The following is a 15991-nucleotide window of genomic DNA, read 5'->3' on the forward strand; positions in this document are numbered from 1 at the left end:
CACTTCAGTCCTTTGAGGGCAGCTGCCAGCCTGACTGCTAACACCATAGATTTGTTTTAGTGTTTGTTTGCTTACATATTTTAAATCAATCAATCTATCTACCTACCTATCTATCTATCTATCTATCCATCTATCTGCATGTTGTCACATTCATTCGTTTCACTGCTGTATAATGTTCCATCACATGAATATAGTACAGTTTGCTTATCCACTCTACATAGATGGATATTTGAGTTGTTTTCAGTTTGAGGCTATTATAAATAGTGCTGCTCTGAATATTTTTGTATATGTCTCTTTGTGAACACATGTGGCCCTTTCTGTCGGGTATATACCTAAGAGAGAAATTGCTGGGTCATTGGGTATCTACATGTCTGTCCAGCTTGAATAAATACTGACCAAATTTTTCATGCCTGTCTGTATTCATGCCATCATATTGCCCTCCCACACTGATGCTGGGCTTGGCCACGTGACTTGCTTTGGCCAATGGGACAGCAGAAGACTCAATGTAAATACAACTCATAAAAGTACTTACCTTTTTTGGCTTTCTCTCTTGCTTCTTTGTGGTCACATGTCCAGGCTATCCTGTTGGAGGATGTGAGAGATGTGAGGAGGAGAGCAGAGTCATCCTGGATGAGGCCATCCTACTAGCCAGCCCCCAGCCATCCTGCCAGCTGACCACAGATGTGTGAACAAGCCCAGGTGAGGTGAACTGAGCTTAACCCACATCAGCAGAGCTGCTCAGTTGACCCATAGACTTGTATGAAACAAGAAATAATTGTTTTTCTAAATCACTAAGCTTCAGTGTAGTTTGTTACACAGCAATAGCTAACTGCCACACTGCTAAACAGATTTCTAAAGAGTTGTGCCACTGACACTTCACCTAATGTCTGAAGATCTGAAGTTCCACATCCTCATCAATATTTGGCATAGATTAAAATATATGAAATTGTTGATATTTGACTACTTCTGACCTGCAAAAATTGCAATTTCATGTAGTCCAACCTAATATATTTTTTCATTTTAATTCTTCTTGGGAATGTATAATCATATAAAATTGTGGATTTAATTTGTATTTTCCTAATAACTAATGAGGCTGTGGACCCTTTCATATGTTATTTAGCTAGTGGTATATCCTCTTTTGTGAAGTATGTGTTCAACGTTTTAATCCATTTATCTATTGGATTAGCTGCCTTTTGGCCATTATCTTAGGAATACACACATACACACACACACACACACCCCACACACACACAGAGGCAATGAGCCCTTTGTCAGGTATATGTATTGCAGGTATCTTCTCTTACTCTGTGACTTTCCTTTTTACTCTCTTAATGGTACCCCTTGGTGAACAGGATTCCTTAATTTTAATGTAATGCAATTTGCCCATTTTTTTAAAATAAATTTATTTTTGTTTATGATTTTTGGCTTTGTTGCTGTGCGCAAACTTTTTCTAGTTGCGGCAAGGAGGGGCTACTCTTTGTTTGCTGTGCACAGTTTTCTCATTGCGGTGTCTTCTCTTGCTGTGGAGCACGGGCTCTAGAGTGCACAGGCTTCAGTAGATGCGGTGCATGGGCTCAGTAGTTGTGGCTCGCAAGCTCTAGAGCGCAGGCTCAGTAGTTGTGGCACACGGGCTTAGTTGCTTCGCAGCATGTGGGATCGTCCCAGACCAGGGCTCGAACCCATGTCCCCTGCATTGGCAGACAGATTCTTAACCACTGTGCAACCAGGGAAGCCCCAATTAGCCCATTTTTAACCTTCATTCTTGTAAGCCCTTCTTTGCCAACCCCAAGGTTATGAAGATATTCTCCCATGTTTTCTTCTAAAAGCTTTGTTGTTTTGCCTTTCGTATTTAGAATTCTGATCCACCTGGTATTGATTTTTTGAAGTATGGTATGGGGGGAGGAGTCAAGATTCACCTTTTTCCCAGGTGGGGATCTGTTGACCAATAAACATCCATGGACATTTATTATAAAGGTGCTGAGTTGTAGAGTTTGGCTTTCACATCTTTCATAGGGAGGCAGCACAGGTCATAGGAAGAGCTCCCACTGGAGCTGGTCCCAACCCTGCCACAAGTTCCCTGGCTCTGTGACCTTGTGCAGGTCACAAGAGCTGTGTCTGTTGGCTCGTATGTAAAATAAGGGGTTAGATTAGATAATCTCCGTCATTCCTTTCAGAAGGCAGAGGTGACATAATACTCCAACTATGTCTGGCATTGTTAGTTCTGGAAACTCAGGGAACATATTTAACATGTCTGAGTCCCAATTTCCTTACCTATAAGATGGGAACAATCATACCTCATGCAGGGCTGTTGTGAGACTAAGGAAAAACATACATGAAGTTCTGTACTTGGCATGTTATACTGTTCAACAAAAGGTACCACCCATGGTTGTTAATAGCCATGCTGGTCACAGCAAGCACAATTGCCTTTATTTAAATTCAGTAAAAATAGAGTTGGTACCTCTACACTAGCAATAGAAGTTTGCGTACATGTTTGCTTGGTAGTAAAGTTAACTTGCCCTGTGATGAGAATCTTAATTTTGCCTCATTCTCTTCATTCCTAAGAGATGTTATTTAGTAAAGAAAGCTAGGAGGAAGAAAAGCCACACAGATATAAAAATCATCTTTCTTAAAATTGCTTCCCATTATCCTTGAACTCAAAAAAGTTTATCTTAAACATTTGTAGACTCCAGGACGGGACAGAATGCCACAACGATACTTGTCCACGATGAATTATGAAGTCTTTAGTCATTAAATTTCTGCAAAGGGACTGATTCCGACTCTCCGCCTACCCCTTCGCTCCCTCACTCTCAGCCCACTCTGTTTTGCTTCATAGTAATTACCGCTACCTGACATATTGCCCTGCCTTTTTGTTAATCATCTGTCTCCCTCAACTCCATGGGAGCAAGAGCGTTGCTTAATTTATCGTGTATTTTCAGCACCTAGCAGAATGCCTGGCACATAGCAGACATTAGGTAAATATTGTTGAATAAATGAATGAAGGCAAAATAAGAATCACATAAAACATGGATCAAAAGTAGTAACAATTTTCAATTAGGTCCATGCTGTATTTAATCTGATACAGAAATCAATAATGTATTCTGACTGCAATTCCTCTATCGACCCCAAACTCTAACTAATTATTGTAGATGTTCAGTAATAACATTACCACAAAAATATTAGCCCTGTTAATAATCAACACATTTTTCTCAAGTGCACCTTCACCTTTGGGGACTCTGAGGAGGAAATTGATATTTCACACACACATATGCTGTAATTGGTTTGTTTTGTTTTTTTTAAGAGGAACCATTTAATAAATATGGTTACTGAAAACTTTCAAAATTTTATTTTTCTTTTCTTTAAATAAAAGCAGACGTGGGAATCATGTTTTTACTATAAACAGATATTAAGTTTTACATGTTGAGTGGTAGAAAGTTGGTCAGTTTTTCCTTTACCAAAATAAATTGTTAATTAAGATAGACAAAAACCAGGAAACATTGAAGTTAGTCATTTAATTTCCTTACTTATTCAGAACTGCCTAGAGTCATTTCCTGCAGGAATTTCACGTCTTCGCATGGAAGTGTTTCAGCAGCTGGTAACGAAGTCATCAACTTAGGCAGTGGATGATACTCCAGGGTCCGGTTACAAATCAGATGTTTGGGTTTTTTGTTGTTTTTTTTGATTTGTGAAGGAGCCAGATCACCTTTAGAAAGAAATCTAAATACCTTCTAGAATGCTGTTTCTGCATTGGTCTGAAGAAGCAATTGGGTCTAGTGGGAGAAACTGCAAACAAGGAAATCTGACTTCTAGATTTGTCTCAGCCACTAATTAGTTGCATGACCTTAGCTTTCACCTCCTGTACCCTAATAGCCTCATCTACGTGAGGGTTATAACACTCGAATTTACCCTACCAAGTTGTTTTTAAGATGGAAGGCATACTAGCCAAACTCTGAATGTAGCTATTTTTGTTGATGTGTGTGACTCCGGTACATGCCATAAAGCTTGTAATATTCTTAAGGATAAAGACCTTGTCTTATACTTCATTGGGTCCAGCCATGGCCAGCGCAATGTGCTGGGAGGATAGCAGATGACTTATAACTCAGAGAAATCAACGTCTTTTGCAGTATTATTAGGAAATGATCACTATTCCTTACAGGTCTGAAATGTACAAGCTTTTTTCTCATTCCTAAGTTGGCTATTTGGGAAGCAGAAAACAGTCAGCTAACCATGCTATTTTTTTTTTTTTTTAAGCATAACAAGAGATTTGACCACATCTACAGTACTATGTCACTGTATTTGGGGTGAGTGGGGGGCTGGGGGGTGGGACTAAAGGTATACAGTACTCTTTTCGTGTCCAAATGTTTTCCCAACAGAACCAGTCAATTGAACAAGGAAGGATACCAGTAATAAGTCATATTTTAAGAGATTCTTTTGTTTAGTTTGGCAAATCAGAAGAAATAAAGCAGTCTGCATATTTCCCAAATTGAGTGAGAACATATTGAATTTTGGCAAACTTGAATCAATAAGCTGAGACAAGTTCAAACTCTAATTTCAGGAGAACTTGGCTTCTGCAGGTTAAACCATGAAGTCGTGGGTGTTCCCCGACTCGAGGGAGAGCTCGGTGCTCTGCCGTCCTCAGCGGCTTGCACTGAAGCTGAGTGTTGGGAGAGTCAATTCACTTCTGAATGAAGACATTGTTTGGACAGTATAGTAGAAGAGAATATGAAACATGTATTATCCAACTCTTTTGAATATATTACGTTTATTGAGAATAAGTTACACATTTCTATCAGTAAAGCACCTCATTCATTGTGGATACGAAGCTGAATTCTTTCATATTTTACCTAGCTGTCACTGCTCCTGTCCTTAGTGGTTCAAAAAAATCTACAGGCATGATTTCTGAGCATATGATGAATTGTGGGCATAGGGGAATATCAAACATTGGGGTGTGTTGATTCTGCACAACACTTATTTTAAGTTTGTGTTCATTTTAACGATACACTAAACAAATTATTATGAGTATTGTGTTCAGGTTCTGCCGTCAGACTTTTCTAGGTTTTAATTCTTTATGAGTAGCATGGATTTGAGAATGCTATTGGATTTCTTTGAGCCTCTGTTTCCCCATCAATAAGATAGTGATAATAATTGCTTCTTTCTCAGGGGGTTAATGTGAGAAATAAATGAGTTAATCTAGACATACTTTATCACAAAGAAGATAGCCTGTAAATATTAGCTAGTAATATTACAATCATCATCATCACCTGGATGGTCACCTTATAACAAAGTACTGCCACGAGATTTCACAGTATCTGTGTTTAAGCCCATGTTGATGCCAAGAAGTACATTCATTGTCATAGGTAGATGAGAAAAAAAAGAGAGGTTAGAATTAACACCTAAATGATATATCTGTGCCAAAGGAAGTTCAAATGACATGGTGGTTCAAATAGAGCAAATGGATGGGGAAATGGCACGGCCATACAGCAAACCTCCATACATGCGCCCCGAATCAGAGAGAGCCTGCACGAGGGCAGCCAGTAATGTATTCACGCTATGAACAGTGATTCAATTTCACCAAAACAGTATCATCTGTCACATTAAACTAATATTAATTTGACTCTATTGGGTTTGTTTTCCTTTAATTGTAAACTTTCAGTTTCATGGTTGTATTAGAGATGTAAACGTTAAGGAGTTTATGCTTTGCTTTATACTTAAACATATTTAATACTTTAAAATTTTAAGCCAACGCTAGAGGTGCACAAATTTCTTTTCCTTTAAGGAATCTCTACATTATTCAATTTTGAGAAACACTGAGGTTTGGTAGAGTGAGGCTGTAAATAATGTTGGGGGCAATGCCCAATTACATGATTCACATATATTTGCAAAAGCTCACTGTGTACAGGGCATTTGCTGGCCACAAACAGTGATAAAATGCAAACCGTGTTTGTTTAGTTTGGAAAGATAGGAAGGGTATGTATGCGTGCATGAGAGAGAGAGAGAAGGAAGCCACAAACAATACAGGGTGACACTAAGTGTCACGTGAGCAGCATAGAAAATATCATAAGAATTCAAGAGAGGCCCCGGTTGCAGATGGCTGAGATGACCAGGTATGGTTCTGTGGGGACATGAGATTTGAGCAACTCCTTAAGTAAAGATGGTAGAAGGCATTCCAGTTTTAGGAAATGGATATCTGGAAGTAAGGAACAGTGTAGGCAAAAGAGGCAGTGGTGTTAGTTATATTCAGTTGCTTACTGCCCGATTTAGAGCAAAATATTAAAATAAAACTTTCCTGGTAAAAGCAACATATTATATATAGACAGTTTCAAGTGACCCAAGAGAAGAGTAGGTGTCTGCCCACTAGTCTGGTCAGAAGTTCACATGTTGCTCTCACAGCTGCTGTGAAGTAGAATCTCTGTGACCTGCCACTCGTGGAAACTTCCGAGCGTCTAAGAATCATGGGATTTTCTCACTTTGATTTGTGAACTTTGCCCCGAACTGGCAATGCAGTGATTTAACTGACCTTTTAAATGAGTTCTCAAATGCCAGTACTTTATAAATTAAGCAGAGGGCTTTTGTCCCTGAAAAGGAATTAGGGATTCTTTGTCTCAGATAAATGTAAAAATGGGTAAATTTTTATCTGTGTTTAATATTTCTCTCCACATATTTTTCTTATACCTCTGGTGCCTACCATTGCTTATCTGCTGGCAAATTCCAGCAGATAACAAGTTAATGATCAATTAGCAAACAAATACTAGTGGAAACCCATGAAACACCAATTACATTGAACTGATATGTGTGTTTGCATGTGCTAGTAATTTCATAATATGGTCATATTTCTTGCAATTGTTTTTGATTTATGTTTGGAATTAAATAGATCCAAATTATGTGATGCTGTGCAGTGAGTGTGTTGTTCTCTGCAAAGAGTACCATGAGTTCCAGAAGCTCCTTCACTTACATTTTAAGAACTGGAGCCTAAGAGAGAAGCTACTTCAGCTTTAAATAGAGAGGTAAACTTAGTGTCGTGGGTGACTTTACCATGCTGGAACATAAGCCATGCCCTCTGTCAAGTCATGGAGAAGGAGCTGGTGAAGCAGATTGCCAGGCTGGTGTCCAGTTGCCCACAGAGGTACACTGACTATCTTTCTTCTCTTCCTGGACTCCCTTCCTCACCACACTTCCTGGGATCACCTGAATAAACACCCTGCACACAAATCCTTATCTCAGGCTCTGCTTTTGAGGAATTCAAGATACAAGTTTACCTAACAAATATTTCATTGATCCCTAGAGTCGTCCAAGGGGAAATAATAATTTTAAATATGCACCTGTTAAAATACTAATAGACGTCGTTATTCCGTGTTTACTATGTGCCAGGCGTTGTATTGAAAGCTCTCCTGACAGTAGCCTACTGAATCCGCACAGTAATCGTGTGAACTACATATTATTCATATTTTTTAGTAATAAAACTAAAGCTTCAGAGGGTTAGATCACTTGCTCAAGGTTACTTAGTAAATGACAGATTTGGGATTCAAACCCAAATCCTTTGTGCTTTTTTCTATAAGCTCATACAGAAGTATGATTTAGTCATTTATATGTTTATTTCACTCATAATTTTAACAAAACTACCAACCCGCAAGAAACATCTTTGTAACAAATGTAAATGTAATAAGAGGAAGGAAGGACCCTATATAATGCCTTCCATCCTCCAGATAAGCTGCTGTCAAGGTGGATCCTTTCAATTTCAGAGGAGACAAAAGTAGAGTCGTTATGCAATTTTTAAAAGTCAAAACTAAGCTGATACAGGTTTTATTTTTATCCTGGGCATCTCAATTCTTTATTTCAGTTCATAAAGATTCATCATTAAAGGCTTTGTTTTCTTAAGTAGGCAAGTTTCCAGACGGGTATTGGTCTGGAATCCAAGACCCTTCTCCTGTGGTTCACACCCTCCCCCCAAAGTGGCTGTGCTGACGGCCACTTTGGACCCAAATGGAGGAATCCAGAGGCCCAGTGCCTGCCCCATGCCTCCCACTCTTTGGAGCAGGCTCACGTGACCTCGGTGCCCCAGCTGCCTTAGTTTCCTCATCTGTTAAAAAGCCGTTTCTTTCACCTCTAATCTTGCTGAAATTCTCTAGAGATTGCCTGAAGGGTTTTTTTCCCCCATTTCCTTATTTCACAAGTAAGACAGGAACACATTTTTGTTTGAAACGATACACAAGTGTACAGAATAAAGTGTGACAAGGTCCTACGCCACCCACCCCGGCACCTTTCCCTCTCCCTTCCATGGAGGTTTCCACTGTTACCAGTTTAATGTATATCATTCCAGCCCTTTTCTCATGCAAGAAACCTTTGTGTCTTGGTGGCGTGCTCTCATGGAGCCCTCAGGATTTACCAGGTTCCAGAGTGTGGAATTATCTTCTGTGTGTTTGGGGGAAATGGAGCTTGTGGCAAAAGAGAAAGTGAGTTACTAATTGGATTTATGGCCATTACTCCCAGGGCAGCCCTCTGCCCTCGGTAATCTCAAGAGCGGTTCAGATAGAAATCTCTCTCTGCAAAAGATCCAGAAGACTCTGTAAGGAGAAAGCTGGCACATCTCCTGCTCACCCAATAAAAAGTCAGATAGTTATTAAACTGTCCCTGAAGCTACTGTGATTTACATTCATTTTAATGGTTCTCTTTGTAGAGCAGCCCCTTTAATGGGGGTACCCGCCGGTTCCTATTGGTTGCATTTAAAATAAATATTACACCATCTCCAGCTGTCCAGCTCTCCTTTCATGCTTTGACCTGCCACACAAAGTACAGTGACTTGATATTTCCCCCTGAGAAACTCCTACATGTTCAAGGATGCCCCCCCAGCACATTATTTGTGTAGCAGAGAGATAGAGGCGGTCCAGGTCTACCCATCATTAGGGAAATGTAGACGTGTACTGTGAAATACAATGTCATGCTCAGCAGTGAGGAGCCAGATGGATAGAAAGCATCTATGGAGAACTTATAATCATTGAGAACAAAGAAAGAAATAGTGAAATGCTATGTATACAATTTAACATGCACCCCTATGTAAGACAATGCTATATGTATGTTCAAGAATATATGTACATATACACACACGCTCAAGAACATGTACCAAACAGAGTAGGGTGGTGCCTCCAGGGGAGAAAAAAATGGGGATGGGAGATGAAAGAGAAAAATTAAAAACTACAACAGACACCACTCTTAAAAGGAATGATGAATTAGGATGATGCTAAAACGTAATTCTCTGCCCCTGATAGGTAGTAAACAAATAAATAACAAATGAATAAAAGCACAAAATCACCTGTCTTTTACTTTCCTTTAAATTAAGTTTTATTCCCAGCAAGCATTCATAGACCTCCTTCTAGGTATGTGACATGATCTGAGTTCTGCTCTGTGACCATGGACAAGTTGCTACACCTCTCTGAACCTCAGTTTCTCTAATGGTAAAAATAACAAAAAGGAAAGGAAAGGGAAAATGAGCAATAGTACTACGTAAGTTACAAACATTGTAAGTTTTGTTGAGAAGATACGGTTTATAAGAGTGACACAAGGTAACATCTGAACATGGTGGGCCCTGGCGAGTTCCAAGCACCAAGATTTCATCCATGGAGAAAGGGACCATAGTGAAGTCGTGAAAAGTTCTTGGACATCTGTTCCTAACTTACCTCCAGGGCTACAAGGGGCAAACGCCTATGTCTGCCATATGATGTTCAACTTTTTATCTGTTCCTGAGTGAGACGGCAATCTGGCCACAACGTGTTACCCCACTGTTACCAGAATTAATTTGGCATAACTGGCCTTAGTGCCCTCTCCTCCTCCAGTGCAAAGGTACGGGCCTGGTCAAAAATGAACCCGGCCAATCCGAGGCGGTGCCGTTCTTCAGACTGTCAGGTGCACCCTCCTAAGCTCTGAGGTCCGAGGTCAATACCCAAATAGAAGGCCACACTGTCACCCCAAGGCGGCCAACCCCAGGCCTGCGCTCTCTGTACCTGCCCCAATGCAAAAGAAGCCCTTAAAGTCCCATTCCATGTGCTAGAGAGGAAAGCAATGTGCCTCCACCTCTCCTTCTCAAACAGAATACATGGGCCATGGGGGCCTGAGAGAATATACCCTCCCATGTGCTGAGCGGTCAAGGTTTCCGCTGCAAACAAACACCAACAACCAGGAAAGCTAGCAAAGCAGAAACCGGACGGAACAGGAAGGTGGCTCAGTCTCCTGGTCACTCTGTGCAGACGATGATCCAGCTGGGTCTGGGCCTGGGCTCGTCGTCTAAGGGGCAGCAGAGGATGCTTGGACTCCAGCACCTCGGGGAAGGAGCACCTCCGGGCAGGATGGGAATCAGCACACCCTGGAGCTGTGACAGGGAGTCTCCGGAAGGCTGTTGGCTGCGTCCAGACAAAGATGTCATCAGAGTAAGAACAGGAAGCACTGAAATTACCTCCAGCCTCAAGGTTAACTTGTGCTGGTGGCTTTTAGGAATTCTCTTAAGTTCCGCTTTAAGTCGTATAAAATTGCAATGGAAAAACAGAGAAGACAGCAGAGAGAGAACTCAATCTTCTTTCTTCTTTCCTCCTTTAAAAGTGTGGCAATCCCAGAGTTTCAGCTGACCACAGAGAAGTAGCCTCTACTGACGAGTGGGCTAAGTTAGACTCTGTCGGCGTGTCCCTGCAGCCACCCCTAATCAGAGTATATTCAGAGGCAGCAAAATAGGGGAATCTTTCAGGCTGAGATCGAATCTTCTGGAGATTTTCTAAATCCAGCTCCAATTTCCTTAGGATTTGGACATCTTACATCCTGCCTCTGGCATTATATTGTCTGTCACCTTAAATTTTTATGTTGTTGTGAATTTGGGGATTTTTTTGCATTTTCATGGATGTCTGGAATATGAAAATAAAAGGATTCTACAAGATCTTCAGAAAGAAGCATACTAGAAAGCCAATTGACGTTGGAAAAGAAAGGTTGAAGACCTCACATAAAGACATTAAGACCTTCTATAAAGTTTATTAAAATATGTGGTACTGATTGAGCAAAGGACAGTCAATTCAGTGGCATACATAGCTCATCCGGAAACATTCTCAAAGATATTTAGTAGCTTAGTGTATGGAAAAATTTGCAACTCAAATCAGTGGTGAGAGGCTGGGTCATTCCAAAAATGGTGTTGAGTGTCATTTGCAAAGATATCAATTTTGCAAATGGATTACCATTTGCAAAAATATGATACATCTCTTCCACCCTATATCAAATTAATTCCAGGTGGACTAATAATTTAAATGTTTGCAAAAGAAATCCTCAGATTTCTGGAATAATATATGGGTGACTATTTACACAACCTGAGTGGAGAAGGACCTCCTAAGAGGAATCACAAGGAAAGAAAGTTAAAGGATAACGCTGAGAGATTTTACTCTATATAAAGACAAGATGCACAGTGTCACTGCCTTCCATTGACCAGCAGTCAAGGGCAGGATGGTGTCAGTGAGACACTGGGAAGATACTTTGACATTGGGAGTGAGTGTGTGTGTGTGCGCGCACACGCGCACATTTATGCGAGTGCGTGTTTTCTTTTTTCAACAATGATTATATATTATTGTGTAATAAAAAATAGAAACATGTTATTTTTTATAACAAATGTCTAGGGACTCAACTTTCAAAGTATTTTCCCCTTAACTAACCTCAAAAGCAAGCAAAAACTAAAGTTGATATGTCTCCCAGTCAATAATGCCCTTTCACATGCATTATGATGCCATTTTTCAAAATAACTCAAAAATTAAATGACTTCACTTTTATCTCAACACTCGGTTAATGAGTTTATTGGGACTACGAGTGGTGTGGTGACTTGTCCAACATCACACAGCAAATGAGAAGCAGAACTGTGAACCATCCCCAGAGATCTAGGTTCTACACGCTATGTATGTGCTACATCATATTTTATTTAACCCTTCATCTTTTGATAAACATTTAGGTGGTTTTCATATCTTAGCTATTGGAAATAATGTTGCAGTGAACATGGGCGTGCGGATATCTCTTCAAGATCCAGATTTCAGTTCCTTTGGAAATATACCCAGAAGTGGGTTTGCTGGATCAAATGGTAATTCTATTATTAATTTTTTGAGAAATCCCCATACTGTTTTCTGTAGTGGTTGCACCATTTTACATCCCCACCAACAGTGTAAAAGGGTTCCCTTTACTCTGCATCCTTGCCAACACTTGTCCTTTTTTTAAATAATAGCCATTTGAACAGGTGTGAAGTGATATCTCATTATGGTTTTGACTGTGGAGCAAGAGGGAACTTTCGGAGGTGATGAATAAGTGTATGGCATTGATTGTGAAAATGGTTTCATGGGTGTATACTTATCTCCATACACACCAAGTTGTATGTATTAAATATCTACAGCTTTTTGTATGTCAGACCTCAGTAAAGTAGTTTTAAGACAAATAAATAATTTAAAGGAATAGGTAATTTAAATTCATGCATGGAAAATTGTGGATTTCCCTAAGAAGTTATAAAGTCTGGAGCCATAACTCTTTATGCTAAGATACCTGTTTACCTTGTATTACTAATCGAAACACTTAAAATCGCTCAGCCCACGGGATCTGCTGTCACATTTTCTCCAAGAACAAATAGGTGGGAATTAGTTTCACATCTATTGCTTGGTTTTTCCAAATGAAAGAAACACAAGGTTTCATGAGCTACACGAGGACCAAGATCTTGTCAGTTTTAAATTACGGTTCCATCCTGAGTCTGCAGCAGGGTAGGCACTCACAAAATAAAAATAAATGGATGAATGAAGGAAGATTTGGTTCCAAAGGAAGCAGGCCTCCTGTTCTTAGGAAACAGAAAAATGCTTGCAATTTTATTTGGCACAATTTGCAGAAAGGGACCCTCTTTATATTATAGTGACTGAAAGTGGAAAATTGCCTAACTGTTAAGTCGCAGTGGATTATTAAACACATTATAGTCTAGACATGCTCTAGAGGCAATTAAAATAACATTACAGAAGTCAACCTAACAATATATCACTTGGATGTTTTCAGTTTCAAGTAACATAAAACACTGACTGAAACTGACTTTAAAATGAGGGCTTTTATTTTCACACACATCGGGAAGTCCAGAGGTAGGGAGAGTTTCAGGTCAGTTGATTCCCCGCCTTAATAATGTCATCAAGGACCAGGTTCTTTCCATCACTCTGCTCTGCCATCTTCAGTGGCTCAGTGAAAACCTTCACTTTTTCAGAATGGCTGCAAAGCTCCGGGCACCACATCCAATTACATCAATGCCCAGAGGCCCAAAGGACTGTCTCTTCAGGTCTCTTTTCTAGGATCAGGGAAACTTTTCTCTGGAGCCCCCAGCAGATCTCCCACTATATCTCAGAAGAGAGTCACATGCCTACCCCTAAATTAATCACTGGGAAGAAGAATAGGGTGGCTATTATTGGTGTAGAGCAATGAAGATAAACCCCCATGATCTTGAATATAGTCACCCTCATCTGATGATGGGGAGTAAGCCTCTGAGCAGAAGTGATGACTGGGTATCAGATGTATCAGTCAGGATAGGCTGGGTTATACTGCAGTAACAAACAACCGCAAAACCCAGTGGTTTAAAATAGCAAAAGTCTATTTCTTTCTCATGCCACATGTGGATCACACCAACAAGGTCCTCTTTTCATCACAGTCTCTCGGATATCCAGGCTGATGCGGGAGTGCCATCTCAAACACTGCTGGTCCCTCTACCATAAGGAAATAAAGGGCTCTGGAAGGTGTTAGGCAATTAAACACTCTGACCTGGAAATTGTGAGTCACTTCCGCTCTCAACTCATTCACCAAAACTAGGCATACGGCCCCACCCATCACAAGGGGGTCAGGAGGTAGGATCCTACTTTGTACTTAGAAGGAAGGAGGACCAGAAATATTTGGCAAACAGCATCATACTAGGTAAGCAATGGAAAAATATTCACGATACTCTATAAAGTGAACAAAGCATGCAACAAGAGAATATCCACTGTGTTATCCCAAGTATAACCCCATGGGTGTGTAATGAGCTGAAAATGATTATTATCTTAACAAATGGCAATTAAATTCCTCTTAGACAGTGTACTGTATTTGCAGAGGAGTATACTTTATTAAACCTTTTGGGATGGAAGTATGAGCCTAAAATCTATCGGGGGATAAGAAAAAAGGAAATATCTAAAGTGTTCTATATTAGAAATAAGTAGGAATCTGGGAGGAGGGAGAGCAATGAAGAGGGAACTGTAGAAAGGAACCAGCAGGAAGAGTCAAGCACCATTAAATATGGCCCGTGGACTCTTAGCTATCTTAAAGCAGGCTTTCTCAACAAAGGCACTATTGACATTTTAGGCTGGATGATTCATTTTCGGGGGGGAGGGCTATCCTGAACATTGTAGGATGTCTAGCAGGATCATTGCTCTCGACAACAGTAGCACTTGTGACAACCAAAAATGTCTCCAGTCATTGCCAAATGTTCCCTGGGAGGGGGGAGGGCAAAATCACCCCCATACACTGGTTGAGAACCACAGTATTAGAGAGCTATCTAATATTGTTTTAAATGATTTGTACTGCTACAACGTAAACTCTTCCCCACTCCCCATGTGCCCCAAACCTTTAGTGGAGTCTATCAGACACACAAAGGTTTTACATGAGTTGTTTCTTTTGGGACATTCAAGGAGTGGGTATGTTTACCCTGAATGTGAATGGGGGCTTTGAACAAAATTTCAAAGACTTAAAGGGAAGGAGACTATCGACTGATTGGATCGATAGATACACACATACATACACAGTGAAAGTAGAAAGACATAGAATAAGGCACATGGACGCTGCCCCTCCAACATCCATTCCTCCTCTCAATGCCTCCCCCACTGCACATCTGACATGTTGTTTGTCTCCCTCCAGCTCTAGCTCTGAAGGATGCTGGTTGTTCAGGCAGGGTAATACCAGGTCTCCCGTTTTAGTGATTATCTCAGGAGTGGGCCAATCAGAGCACAGCTCAGAACTCTTGTTCAGAAGCTAAGAGAAGTGATGCTCTTTTTCCCTATGAAGATGGTTGTGAGAGGCTGTAGCCCTGGTCTTACAGGCGTAGGGAAGCCAGGCTGAGAAAGGAACCCATCAATATACAAGAGACGACCAAGAATAATAGAGATACTGAGCGGAAAGCTGATCAAACCAGGCACAACACCTCCCCTGCCTGCCCCTGAACTTCTCACTCATAAAAGCCCCAAAGTCCCCTTTATTGTTTAAGCAAGTTTGAACTGGGTTTTCTGTAACTTGCTACAGAAGGCCGTCTAACTGATTAACATGTGATAAAATAGATACGATACGTTAGATGCCTCTGAATATATGTATAGACACATGCATATGCATAATTGGATAGCAAACATGCACTCATGTGCAGACACATGCATAATTTAAAGGTCTAGACAGAAAAACATCAAACATTAACAGTGACTTAGATTGTAGGAGTGCAGGCAACTTTAATTTCCCCTTTATGCTTTTCCAAATTCTCTTTAATAAACATGCATTAGTTTTGCTAGCAGAAAGGAATCATTAAGTATAATGTAGAATTTATGGGTGAAGTGACATGACTGTGGGATTTATGTTAAACTATTTCAGCAAATATAAAAGGTTGGAGGGAGACAGATGAAGCAAAATTGGTAAGATATTGATATTGATACTGAACCCAGATGGCAGGGGCTTTAAGGGTTCATTCTACTAGTCTCCTTTTTTGTAATTTTTGAAAATGCACATAGTAAAATGATGAGAGAAGAAGAAAGAGAAGAAGGGAGGGAAGGAAGAGGGAGAGAGAGGGAAGAAGGGAAGAAAGGTAGTTAGTTAGTTAGTTAGCTAGCTAGTTAGTTAGCCAGCCTTACTGAGTGCCGCAGTTGTCGCTAATGGGCCTGACTGCACACATCCATTGCCTGAAGGAGATGCTAACATTTCTTCAACTGTTTGGACAGTATTAACGCTATAGTGCTTTGAA

The 15991-nt window shown here is 40.4% G+C and overlaps 1 protein-coding gene and 1 long non-coding RNA gene across 2 annotated transcripts in view; one reads left to right on the forward strand and one right to left on the reverse strand.

Moving 5' to 3' along the window:
• LOC309610562 (uncharacterized protein) overlaps positions 1 to 15991 on the forward strand; it is a 651150-nt gene that overhangs the window by 631545 nt on the left and 3614 nt on the right. The window contains exon 8 of the mRNA XM_082353620.1: positions 577 to 699. The gene's annotated coding sequence lies outside the window, so the exon portion shown is untranslated. The remainder of the gene's footprint in view (positions 1 to 576; positions 700 to 15991) is intronic.
• LOC309610579 overlaps positions 1 to 15991 on the reverse strand; it is a 264883-nt gene that overhangs the window by 193466 nt on the left and 55426 nt on the right. The window lies entirely within an intron of this gene.

Source organism: Balaenoptera borealis (genome assembly GCF_965194805.1).
Source record: "Balaenoptera borealis genome assembly, chromosome: 14".
NCBI classification, from domain to species: domain Eukaryota; kingdom Metazoa; phylum Chordata; class Mammalia; order Artiodactyla; family Balaenopteridae; genus Balaenoptera; species Balaenoptera borealis.